Here is a 13,335-nt window from a genome sequence, read left to right on the forward strand (position 1 = left end):
GGAAATTCCATTTGCAACAAACATGAGCTGGTAGATTAATCAGCCCACATTTCCAAGAGAAAGCAAGTTCGCTGATCCAACAAGAAATATGGACGTTTTTTTAAAGTTAAGAATGTTAGCGGCATGTCCAGAGACCTAAAAGTTTAATAGATAAACACTTTTCTCAGGAGGGGTGAATTGTAAAGGTTTAGCCATTATAACTTTTCAGGTCATTAACTGTTACTTTCCCAGAAACTTCAAACTGGCACAAATGAACATCCTGATATTATCAATTTTCACACACAGGTAATTTCCCAGGTAATTTTCACAGGTAACTTTCCTGAAAACTTTCTAGGTAATTTTCCCGGAAATCTCTCAGACACTGCACCTTAGTTCGTCAGAGTAGTAATGTGAAAAGTCCGTAGTGAGTGCCAGTCTTCGGTACCTTGATCAGTCTGAGGACCTGTTCCAGGAAGGTCCAGTAGAGGGCAATCTTCTCCACCATGCACTGCTCAGTTTGCAAGCCTCCAGGAGCGCACTCTGTCTCTCCCTCCCTCTTTCTGACGCACAGCATCCCTCTCTCTTCCCGACTTCTTCTCAACATGGCCTCGCTTTGCCTCGTTCTCCTGCAAGATGGCAAATGTGACTATGATGGGTTTTCCAGTGTCTGTGTGTGTGTTAGCCACCCAATGTGAGGAATTTGTCAAATTTGAGCAGACTCCTTCAGTTTCTCCTCCTTATCTCTCTGCCTTTCTTCAAACTCTCCATCTTAAACTCCTGTGAAACACACTATCCCAGGTACATACAGTATGTTAACTCCGATAGTCACATTTTTGTCACTTTGTTTTTATGAATGCTATGGTTTATTATCTGGAGCTGTTGATCCACCTCTCTGATCTATGTCTGTTTCTCAATCATCTGTGTGATACACTCATCAGATCTTTGTCACACACACACACACACACACACACACACACACTTCCAATATAAACGTGGGCTTCAGGAAACAGCAGAGGGAGCACCCCCCCCTATTCACATCAACGGGACAGCAGTGGAGACGGTGGAAAGTTTTAAGTTCCTCGGCGTACACATCACGGACGAACTGAAATGGTCCATTCACACAGACCGTGTGGTGAAGAAGGCACAACAGCAACAGCGCCTCTTCAACCTCAGGAAGCTGAAGAAATTTGGCTTGTCACCTTAAACCCTCACAAACTTTTACAGATGCACAATTGAGAGCATCTTGTCAGGCTGTATCACCGTCGGGTATGGCAACTGCACCACACACAACCCCAAGACTCTCCAGAGGGTGGTGCGGTCTGCACAACACATCACCGGGGGCAAACTACCTGCTCTCCAGGACACCTACAGCATGTCACAGGAAAGCCCAAAAAATCATCAATGACAACAACCACCCAAGCCACTGCCTGTTCACCTCGCCATTATCCAGAAGGCAGGAGGTCAGTACAGGTGCATCAAAACTGGGACCGAGAGACTGAAAAACAGCTTCTATCTCAATGCCATAGACTGTTAAACAGCCATCACTAACATAGAGAGGCTACTGCCAACATACAGACTTGAAATCATTAGCCACTTTAATAATGCCACTTTAATAATGTTTACACATCTTGCATATTCATCTCATATGTATATTCTATATTTTATACCATCTATGTCATCTTGCCTATGCCACTCGGTCATCGCTCATCCATATATTTATATGTACATACTCTTATTCCATCCCTTTGTGTGTATTAAGTAGTTATTGTGGAATTGTTAGATTACTTGTTGGATATTACTGCACTGTCAGAACTAGAGGCACAAACATTTCGCTGCACTCACATTAACATCTGCTAACCATGTGTATGTGACCAACACATTTTTTAATTATTTGAAAAACAAAGACAAACACATACAAACACATACACACACATACAAACACACATTAAGAGTTGTTCCTCAACAGTCTGAAAATAATCCTCTTGATCCCAAGGCAATTTTATCTGGTGGGAGTTTCTGATCAGCAGTTAGAAACTTGAGAAACGTTCCCTTCGGACTGCCCTCTACCCTGCTGTACTATCCTGTCTCTATGGCAATACATGGACAAAGCCTCTGTTGCCCCCAATGGCAAACTACTGACATAGAAGCTCCTCTACAGTGTGTGTGTGTGTCTGATAAGGCATGTGGTCTGTTTTCCATTCTGTATCTCTGTGTCTCTCTCTACTTCTATTTATAGCCTACCTACATATCTATAAGGTCTATATTTAGCCTATATTAAAAAAAATGAAACGTCCTCTCACTGTCAACTGGGTTTATTTTCAGCAAATTTAATATGTGTAAATACTTGGATGAACATGACAAGATTCAACAACTGCGACATACACTGAACAAGTTACACAGACATGTGACTAACAAATGGTATAATGTGTTCCTGAACAAAGGGGGGTCAAAATCAAAAGTAACAGTCAGTATCTGTTGTGGCCACCAGCTGCATTAAGTACTGCAGTGCATCTCCTCCTCATGGACTGCACCAGATTTGACAGTTCTTGTTGTGAGATGTTACCCCACTCTTCCACCAAATCACCTACAAGTTCCCAGACATTTCTGGGGGGAATGGCCCTAGCCCTCACCCTCAGATCCAACAGGTTCCAGAAGTGCTCAATGGGATTGAGATCCGGGCTCTTCGCTGGCCATGGCAGAACACTGACATTCCTGTCTTGCAGGAAATCATGCACAGAACGAGCAGTATGGCTGGTGGCATTGTCATGCTGGAGGGTCATGTCAGGATGAGCCTGCAGGAAGGGTACCACATGAGGGAGGAAGATGTCTTCTCTGTAACACACAGCGTTGAGATTGCCTGCAATGACAACAAGCTCAGTCCTATGATGCTGTGACACATCGCCCCAGACCATGACGGACCCTCCAACTCCAAATCGATCCCGCTCCAGAGTACAGGCTTCGTGTAACGCTCATTCCTTTGACGATAAATGCAAATTCAACCATTACCCCTGGTGAGACAAAACCGCCACTCGTCAGTGAAGAGCACTTTTTGCTAGTCCTGTCTGGTCCAGTGACGGTGGGTTTGTGCCCATAGGCGACGTTGTTGCCGGTGATGTCTGGTGAGGACCTGCCTTACAATAGGCCTACAAGCCCCCAGTCCAGCCTCTCTCAGCCTATTGCTGACAGTCTGAGCACTGATGGAGGGATTGTGCGTTCCTGGTGTAACTCGGGCAGTTGTTGTTGCCATCCTGTACCTGTCCTGCAGGTGTGATGTTCGGATGTACCGAAGTGTACACCTGTGCAGGTGTTGTTACACGTGGTCTGCCACTGCGAGGATGATCAGCTGTCCGTCCTGTCTCTCTGTAGCACTGTCTTAGCCGTCTCACAGTATGGACATTGCAATTTATTGCCCTGGCCACATCTGCAGTACTCATGCATCCTTGCAGCATGCTTAAGGCACGTTCACTCAGATGAGCAGGGACCCTGAGCATCTTTCTTTTGGTGTTTTCAGAAAGGCCTCTTTAGTGTCCAAAGTTTTCATAACTGTGACCTTAATTGCCTACCGTCTGTAAGTTAGTGTCTTAATGACCGTGCTACATGTGCATGTACATGAATTGTTTATGGTTCATTGAACAAGCATGGGAAACAGTGTTTAAACCTTTTATAATTAAGATCTGTGAAGTTCTTTGGATGTTTACGAATTATCTTTGGAGGACAGGGTCCTGAAAAAGGGACATTTCCTTTTTTGCTGAGTTTATTTCTCACTACACAGAATCTTTTCAGATCGCCACAGACGTGCATGTGTGTGCGTGTGCATTTTCCCCATCTGACCAACGGGCTGCTGACAAAGCGAGAGAAGTGTAATCTCATGATTTCAAGCTGTCTCACACCTGATATCACACATTTCTCTGTGGACTGTGCCACAGCTAATACATCCAGTCGTTTTTAGTGTCTATAACTGATCTTCACTGACTAGTTGCTACCTGTGATCCAAAGAGCATTGTCATCTTCAGACCGCAGACAGTAAACAGCTCAGTCGTCACCTTTGTTAGACTACATTACAACATAACAGGAGACAAATGGGACTGTTGTTAACAATCATCTAATGTAGCTAATGGAAATACAGTATGATGTTATGCCTACCAGTTGACTGTAACTCTACTGATCGTATTGTGTTGAAGATGGTGAGACAGACGAGAGGAGAGCAGCAGGACCAGGAAAATGCATCTACAAATGCAAACGTAACACACGCGCGCGCGCATATTGTCGTGACCTAGAGCCATTGGAGGGGAAAAATAACAATATAGCGATGGAGGGAATAGGGAGACGCAGCTGTATGTATTGTTTGATGAAATACACACTCACAGGCCACTCATGCATGGAGAAGCCACACACACACTCATGCGGACACACATGATACATACAAAGTTGTTAATGCTAATGTAGCGATGCTATTAAAATAATAGAGTGTGTAGTCGGGGATGACAGTGTGAGGTTGAGGAGATGGGGACCTCACACCCATGTAAATGCCACCAGACCTTTTAACAGCTGATTAATATTTGAAGGCATCCTCCTGACTCTCAGGCTGATCATCTGTTATTGTTTGTCGTTTTCTGCTCCATCCATCCCTGGGTCTCCCTCTGTCACTCTGCTGTCCCTTGGGAGAGGAGAGGAGGGGCAGACACCAGCACACACACATCAACCTCCAGCCATGAATATACACACACTTCAGAGACACACATCACACATCCCTTTTTTAAAAACATTTTATTTAACTTATTATATATTTTCTTTAACAATACATGGTTAAAAATAATAGACAACTTGACATTTACATACATACATTTCCACAAACATTAAAGCCATCACACTTGCTCAGACCCACAGTAACCACACCCAATGTTGTTTCTAATGCTTGTAAGACTGTGGCCCATATGACTTCAAATTGTTTTATGTTGTTTCTGTCTGTAGCCGGATTTTTTACAAATGATATTGAAATAATAAAGAATGAAATTCTTCCATTCACTTAACGTTGGAGTATCGTTTGCCTTCCAGTGTTTAAGTAATAGCTTCTTCAATACAAGGGACAAAAATAATATTGTCCGACTCATTGGGTATCTCACTGTACCCCCATATGACATGTCTTTAAATATGCAGATAGACAGATTAAAAGTAGATTTACATTATTCAACTTCTGACAGCCAGCTTTCTAACGGCCCATAACTGTTGGACTTTATAGCACTCCCAGAAAGCAGGAATCATTGGCTCATTGTTAGTTCTACACGTGATGTGACTCTGAAGATGTGCTGTGGGCCAATTTATCTGTGATTTCTGTAAAGCTATCCAAGGATTGTTCCAAAGCGGTGTGTTATTAGGGAGTGATATTGGTTGTTGTAGAATGCGTTTCATTTCCTTCCATGTTGTTATGGTCTTCTTTACTATGAAGTTGTTCATGTTCTTAGCTCCATCTTTTGAAAACAGACAAGTGAAAAGATTCTGGGGATGAACAATGCAAATCTTCCATTTGTACCCTTTGTTTGTCTTTAGTGCATTTCAATATATTTTGCAAGTAAAAGCCACCTAATGAGAATATGTACATATAAAAATATGGATGAGCGCCATAGGCAAGGTGCAATAGATGGTATAAAATACAGTATATACATATGATATGAGTAATGCAAGATATGTAAACACTATTAAACTGGCATTATTTGAAGTGGCATTGTTGAAAGTGACTAGTGATCAATTTAATAAAGTGGCCAGTGATTGGGTCTCAATGTAGGCAGCAGACTCTCTGAGTTAGTGATGGCTGTTTAACAGTCTGATTGCCTTGAGAGAGAAGCTGTTTTTCAGTCTCTCGGTCCCAGCTTTGATGCACCTGTACTGACCTCTCCTTCTGGATGGTACCGGTGTGAACAGGCAGGGGCTTGGGTGGTTGTTGTCCTTGATGATCTTTTTGGCCTTCCTGTGACATCAGGCCCTCTAGGTGTCATGGAGGGCAGGTGGTTTGCCCCCGGCAATGCGTTGTGCAGACCACACAACCCTCTGGAGAGCCATGCGGTTGAAGGTGGTATAGTTGCCGTACCAGGCTGTGATACAGCCGGACAGGATGCTCTTGATTGTGCATCTGTAGAAGTTTGTCAGGGTTTTGAGTGACAAGCCAAATTTCTTAAGCCTCCTGAGTTTGAAGAGGCGTTGTTGCGGCTTCTTCACCACACTGCCTGTGTGGGTGGACCATTTCAGTGTGTCAGTGATGTGTACGCTGAGGAACTTAAAACTTTCCACCTTCTCCACTGCTGTCCCTTCGATGTGGATAGGGGGTGCTCCCTCTGCTGTTGCTTGAAGTCCACAATCATCTCCTTTGTTTTGTTGACGTTGAATGAGAGGTTGTTTTCCTGACACCACACTACGAGGGCCCTCACCTCCTCCCTGTAGGCTGCCTCGCCGTTGTTGGTAATCAAGCCTACCACTGTGGTGTCGTCTGTAAACTTGATGATTGAGTTGGAGGCATTCACAGGCATTATACCTGTCCCAGACCTGCTGTTTTCAACTCTCTAGAGACAGCAGGAGCAGCAGAGATACTGCACCCTCGACAACCACTGTGATTATGATTATTTGACCCTGCTGGTCATCTATGAACATTTGAACATCTTGGCCATGTTCTGTTATAATCTCCACCCGGCACAGCCAGAAGAGGACTGACCACCCCTCATAGCCTGGTTCCTCTCTAGGTTCTTCCTAGGTTCTGGCCTTTCTAGGGAGTTTTTCCTAGCCACCGTGCTTCTACACCTGCATTGCTTGCTGTTTGGGGTTTTAGGCTGGGTTTCTGTACAGCACTTTGTGACATCAGCTGATGTAAGAAGGGATTTATAAATACATTTGATATGATTTGATTTGATGGCCATGCAGTCGTGGGTGAACAGGGAGTACAGGAGGGGGCTGAGCACGCACCATTGTGGTTGAGGGTCAGCGAAGTGGGGATGTTGTTTCCTACCTTCACCACCTGGGGACTGCCCGTCAGAAAGTCCAGGACTCAATTGCACAGGGCGGGGTTGAGACCCAGGGCCTCCAGCTTGATGATGAGCTTGGAGGGTACTGTGGTGTTGAATGCTGAGCTGTAGTCAATGAACAGCATTCTTGCATAGGTATTCCTCTTGTTCAGATGGGATAGGGCAGTGTGCAGTGTGATGGCGATTGCATCGTCTGTGGACCTGTTGGGGCGGTATGCAAACTGAAGTGGGTCTCGAAGCACTTCATGATGACAGAAGTGAGTGCTGCGCGCAGTGTTGCCAACTCATTTTCAGGGGGAGTTGCTAGAGGCAGTAGAATACACAATAACGTTACTCAGATTGACTGGCTATCTCGGCGAAAAATACGATTTGACATTTGTTAGTTTAGATTTGTTTGTTTATCACATTTTTATTTGTAAAAGTAATATAAACACAACGCATTTTATATGATCAGATAGTTTTATTTTTAAACACAACACATTTCATTTTTGAACAATTACATTTGATTTGTTTTCTTTTTATCTAGTAAACCTACACATTCTGAACAATTATAGTTTTAAGCAGTGTATTGGTAGTTAGTTATCGTGACTGGCTGCAAAAATGCATTGTGAGTGACGTCAGCAGCAGATGCTTAGCTCCTGCACAGACAGCTGCAGTCAGCCAACAATGATTTGCAATTTGCGGAAATTGCTGCTGGCCTGTGCACGAGCTGAGCGCCTGCTGCTGAAGTCACTCACAACACACTTTTGAAGCCAGGCACGTGTTGTGACTGAGTGTGTGACAGAGAAAATCGTTTTTGTGTCATTTAGACACAGAGAAGGGGTGAGGTGGGGGGGGTAATCCTTGTTAGTGGGCCCCGAAGGTGGCACTGTATTATCCTCAAAGCGGGCAAAGAAGGTGTTTCGTTTGTCTGGAAGCTTGACGTCGGTGTCGTTTGTCTGGAAGCGTGGCGTGGCTGGTTTTCTTTTTGTAATCTGTGATTTCGTGTAGACCCTGCCACATACGTCTCCTGTCTGAGCCGTTGAATTGCGACTCCACTTTGTCCCTGTACCGGCATGTTCACTTGTTTGATTGCCTTGCGGAGGGAATAACTACACGGTTTATATTCAGCCATATTCCCAGACCTCTTTTCATGGTTAAATGCGGTGGTTCGCGCTTTCAGTTTTGCGCGAATGCCGACATCCATCCACTGTTTCTGGTTAGGGTAGGTTTTAATAATCACAGTGGGTAATAGTCACAGTGGGAAATAGATTTTGTAACCCAGTACATTGTAGTCGATTCTTGAATAGCTTTTCTTACTTTGAGAAAAAAAGGAGTAACCTTTTGTAGTTGGGAATAATAACCTCCGGGTGTCATGTAACATATTATATATTGATGGAATTGGTCAGACTCTTTGGAGGCATCTTGAATTTCCCTTTTCCATTGCTCTGTCTAACTTGCTGAATGTTTGATTTAGGTCACCTGCTAAACTAATAGTTCCAGTGTGGGTCTGATCTAACATAGCTTAAATTCTATCTAAAAACACCAGATTTGCCCATGGTGGATATATAATTAAATCAATTGCATTTTTTCCCCCTTGTAAGGTACAATTCAACATTTGAAAATGGCCTTGGTCCATGTGCTGGGATATAAGGGAAAAGGGTGTATTCTTATTTATCAGGATGCCTAAACATCTTCTGTTACTACAGTAGGTGGCTGTAAAGGCCCCTCCAACCCAGCTCCTCTTTAAGTAGTACATTTCTCATTGTTTGAAGTGTAGCTCTTGCGGGAAAACCACATCTGCTGACAATCCCTTTAAATGTTCAATAACCTTTTTTTTGGCGTCATGAAGCCTGTGCACATTCCATATAATAAATTGGATTATGTTGGCCTTCACTTGTATAGAATCCAAGTCTAGAATCAAACCTTGTCTGTTTCGTCTGTCATTGAAGAGCCAGATAAAAGGTTTTAACAGACATGTCATATGAGGGCGGTGGACATTGCATGGATATGGAAGAGTTGAAGTATGAATACATAGTTATTGCATACATTACATTTATAAAAGGTGTGAACATGTAGGCTAAGCAAACATTTAACAGAGAACACACACAAAACAAAATGCAAGTACTTCTTTGTACTTTAGGGCGCAATGCCCTTTTAGGGCTTTTAATAAGCTCCCACTCCTTCCCTAATGTACCAAAGTCTGTGGATGATGTCATTGTAAATACATTGGAGAAAGACTGCCACTTAAATACTGTGGTCAGTTTGTAATACCTTGTGAATTGAATTAAAGTATAGTGGCTGGTGGGGCTCTACTTGTGGAGAGTGGGTCCACCAAGAGACCGAAGTGAGATGAGTGGAGGCACCACACATACCTCAGGGAAGTTTTTGCTGCCCTCACAGCTGCCCCGTCCTGATCCTTCAGATTGAACCCATCTCCACTCTTGCCAATAACCATCATTGGATCTTAACTATAATGGCAAACAAGGAATAATAGTGACTCTACCTCCTCTCCTAATTTGGCCAGAACTCTTATTCATTTTAAGCATGTTTGCAAATAAATTCAATTACATTGCAGTATAGAGAAATCCTTCCTTCCCTTTTTCCCCATCAAAGCTTGTCCCTCTCCACCTCATCACACATCTCAGCTCCAGCTACTTTGATGGATGCACGAACACAAAGCCTAAATCTGCAGTAACTAACAAGAAGTGAAGACAACAAATGTTAAAAAACCAAAGTGGATCTTCCTTAAAGATGCTTCCCTCTCTCCTCCTCTCTCTCTCCCCCACTGAGCGGAGGTGATAAACATTTTGGATATCCATTATTAAAGGTCAACAGGACATCCCAAACAAAGCGTGTATGTCCCTGAGAGGAAGTCTGTGTTTATGGTAATGATGCTCTTTGGGCTCATCGATTAGTGATGAGAGACCATATTTAAGGGACGCATGGAGTGTATGTGTGTGTATGTTTGGGGAGGGGAGGGGGGAGTAGGGGAAAATATGGCCAACAATGGGATGGTAAATAGGGAAGGCGTGTGTGTGCATTGGGGGATGTGTGTAGGGGCGTGTTTATGCGTTTGTTTGTTTATTGATGTTTTTGTTGTGTGTTAGTGTCTCTGCAGGGGTCTTGTCGGGCTGTTTGCCAACATCATGGAACATGGGTAACAACAAACCTCCAGGGAACACTGGAGGGAATGCTGGGGAAGGAGCCTGCTGGCTGCATGTGCTGCCTGGCTGCTGAAGTAGGGCCTGAGGCCTGGACATTACAGTCTCATCTGCAGTTGCTTTAAAGTTGATTGACATGAGACATTATAATATAATAAATAATATAATTAAATACAATTATTTGAAGTCGCACTTGCTGATTTTCTAGATGGTGAAAGAGGGTTGTGTGTATGTGTGTGTATGGGTGTATGGGTGGAGGGGGATGGGTGGATTAGCATGCCTCTCAACTCCTCTGTCTGTAATGAGACTGGACACTGGCTCCACGTCGACCCCCAACCCTCCAACTACTCACTGGGGGGTGCGTCTCCACTCCCCTTTCCTCGCTTTCATATATGTGTGTGTGTGTGTGTGTGTGTGTGTGTGTGTGTGTGTGTGTGTGTGTGTGTGTGTGTGTGTGTGTGCCTGCCAGTCTGTCTGTCTGTCTGTGCCTATTCATGTGTTTATGCGAGGGACATTTCTAGGGTCTAATAGTAGTTTGTTTGAGTTTCTGGGCTGGTGAACAGAGCATGACTCTATTAGAGGTGGTTTCTCTTTTTGTGCAGCAGGGGATCTGGAGACATGCAGGCTGGTCACTGGGCCTCCTCATGGAGCGCCGCGCTGGAGACATGCAGGCTGATCACTGGGCCTCCTAATGGAGCGCCGCGCTGGAGACATGCAGGCTGGTCACTGGGCCTCCTCATGGAGCGCCATACTAGAGACATGCAGGCTGGTCACTGGGCCTCCTCATGGAGCGCCGCGCTGGAGACATGCAGGCTGGTCACTGGGCCTCCTCATGGAGCGCCGCACTGGAGACATGCAGGCTGGTCACTGGGCCTCCTCATGGAGCGCCGCGCTGGAGACATGCAGGTTGGTCACTGGGCCTCCTCATGGAGCGCCGCGCTGGAGACATGCAGGCTGGTCACTGGGCCTCCTCATGGAGCGCCGCGCTGGAGACATGCAGGCTGGTCACTGGGCCTCCCCATGGAGCGCCGTACTAGAGACATGCAGGCTGGTCACTGGGCCTCCTCATGGAGCGCCATACTAGAGACATGCAGGCTGGTCACTGGGCCTCCTCATGGAGCGCCGCGCTGGAGACATGCAGGCTGGTCACTGGGCCTCCTCATGGAGCGCCGCGCTGGAGACATGCAGGCTGGTCACTGGGTCTCCTCATGGAGCGCCGCGCTGGAGACATGCCGGCTGGTCACTGGGCCTCCTCATGGAGCGCCGCGCTGGAGACATGCCGGCTGGTCACTGGGCCTCCTCATGGAGCGCCGCGCTGGAGACATGCCGGCTGGTCACTGGGCCTCCTCACAGAGCTCCATGCTGCAAACAGATGGGAAATTAGGATGGATCTCAGTCCACCACTTGAACAGCCTTTGACCCTCTAAACCTGCAGGATTAGGGTTGTTTAACACATACATGCATCTATACTGCAGACTGTATGGACTATATAGAGCACTTGACCAGTGGCGTCCTGCTCCATTAGGGCCTTAGGGGTGGCGCACCACTTGTGATTGGTAAAAATAAGTACACATATATTTTAAAAATATATATTATATAATTGATGGATTATGTTTTAAATACTCATAAAAGTGCAGTAAATGTGTACTTTTTCCTCTTTCAAAACTATATTGTTCAATACAAGCTGTTCAGTTACTTACTATTCTGCTCTTCAGTGACTGGCTGCAGCAGCTCCACCTCCGGGGTGCATAGGCCGTGAGAACATTACTTGGATTGTTTTGCCAGCTATTTGCTCTGAGTGGGAACTGCCCCAATGAAATCGCAAGATTTCACAGCATAAATTATAGCAGTGCAAAGTAAATGGATCATCCTGGGATGCTCAAATGCGCTTTCAGTCAGAACTTTTGAGTCTGCTCTAGTCTCCCTCCAAATGAGTCTCTCGTGCCAGATGGTTTACTTCCTTCCGCACGAACGAGACTAGATCTGCTCTATCAGGTACAGATGGCGCTAAAGCAAAAAGATAATTGTAATTTACTTGTAAATGAATAATCATAAAAGTCATGGAAGCCTGGAACTTGATAAACATCTAGATAAACCAGACATCTACATCCAACAAGAGTTGAAAGACAGAGGAATACAAAAGCTGGAACCTTTGTGGATCTGGTAGGACAGAAAAACATGACGGTGGCTGGACAATTATATTGTGTCCCCCCCATGTTGTTTATCAGGTTCTACTGTAGGTGAAGGGAAACATATTGTGTGGACTAAAACAGCATAAAACCGGGTGTATCACAAAGCATGATCAATTAATTTGCCAGCTACAGTAATTTTGAGAAACCATGAGAAATTGTTTGCAAAATTTTAGAACCAGTTATCTACCTTTTGATAAGCAGCTAGCTAGCTATAGCTATCTGGTAGCTTGCTAACTAGTTAGCTCACATGCCAATTTCAAGTCTTTCTAAACTAATATCTGAATAACTTATGACATATGAAGTTATTTCAGAATGAAAGTTAGCTGGCTAGGTCATCATGATTTGTGACATTATATTAGCTAGCTATCCCCAGTTAGATAATGTGTTTTCAATTATTGTATCTGCATGTTTGTTGCGTTCTCCTTCGTGCACTCGTTTGTTCGTGAGCTGGCTGCTCATTCTAAATAGTATAATCTAATCTGTTCAAAACAGTGTCAGCATGTGCCGCAGTAGTCATTCGGGTTTTGACATGCAAAAGTGAAATATGCTGTTGTTCAAATGCCCAGATCGCGTTATACACTGAGTGTATAAAACCTTAAAAACACTTTAGGAGTTGCACCCCCTTTTGCCTTCAGAACAGCCTCAATTCGTCGGGGCATGGATTCTACAGGGATGCTGGCCCATGTTGACTCCAATGCTTCCCACAGTTGTGTCAAATTGGCTGGATGTCCTTTGGGTGGTGGACCATTCTTGATACATGCAGGAAACTGTTGAGCGTGAAAAACCCAGCAGCGTTCCAGTTCATGACTCACTCAAACCGGTGCGCCTGGCAAACCGGTGCGCCTACTACCATACCCTGTTCAAAGGCACTTAAATATTTTGTCTTGCCAATTCACCTTCTGAATGGCACACATACACAATTCATTTCTCAATTGCCTCAAAGCATAAAAATCATTCTTTAACCTGTCTCCTCGCCTTCATCTACACTGATTGAAGTGGATTTTACAGGTG

The sequence above is a fragment of the Oncorhynchus mykiss genome, chromosome 6 (assembly GCF_013265735.2).
Source record: "Oncorhynchus mykiss isolate Arlee chromosome 6, USDA_OmykA_1.1, whole genome shotgun sequence".
Lineage (NCBI taxonomy): Eukaryota > Metazoa > Chordata > Actinopteri > Salmoniformes > Salmonidae > Oncorhynchus > Oncorhynchus mykiss.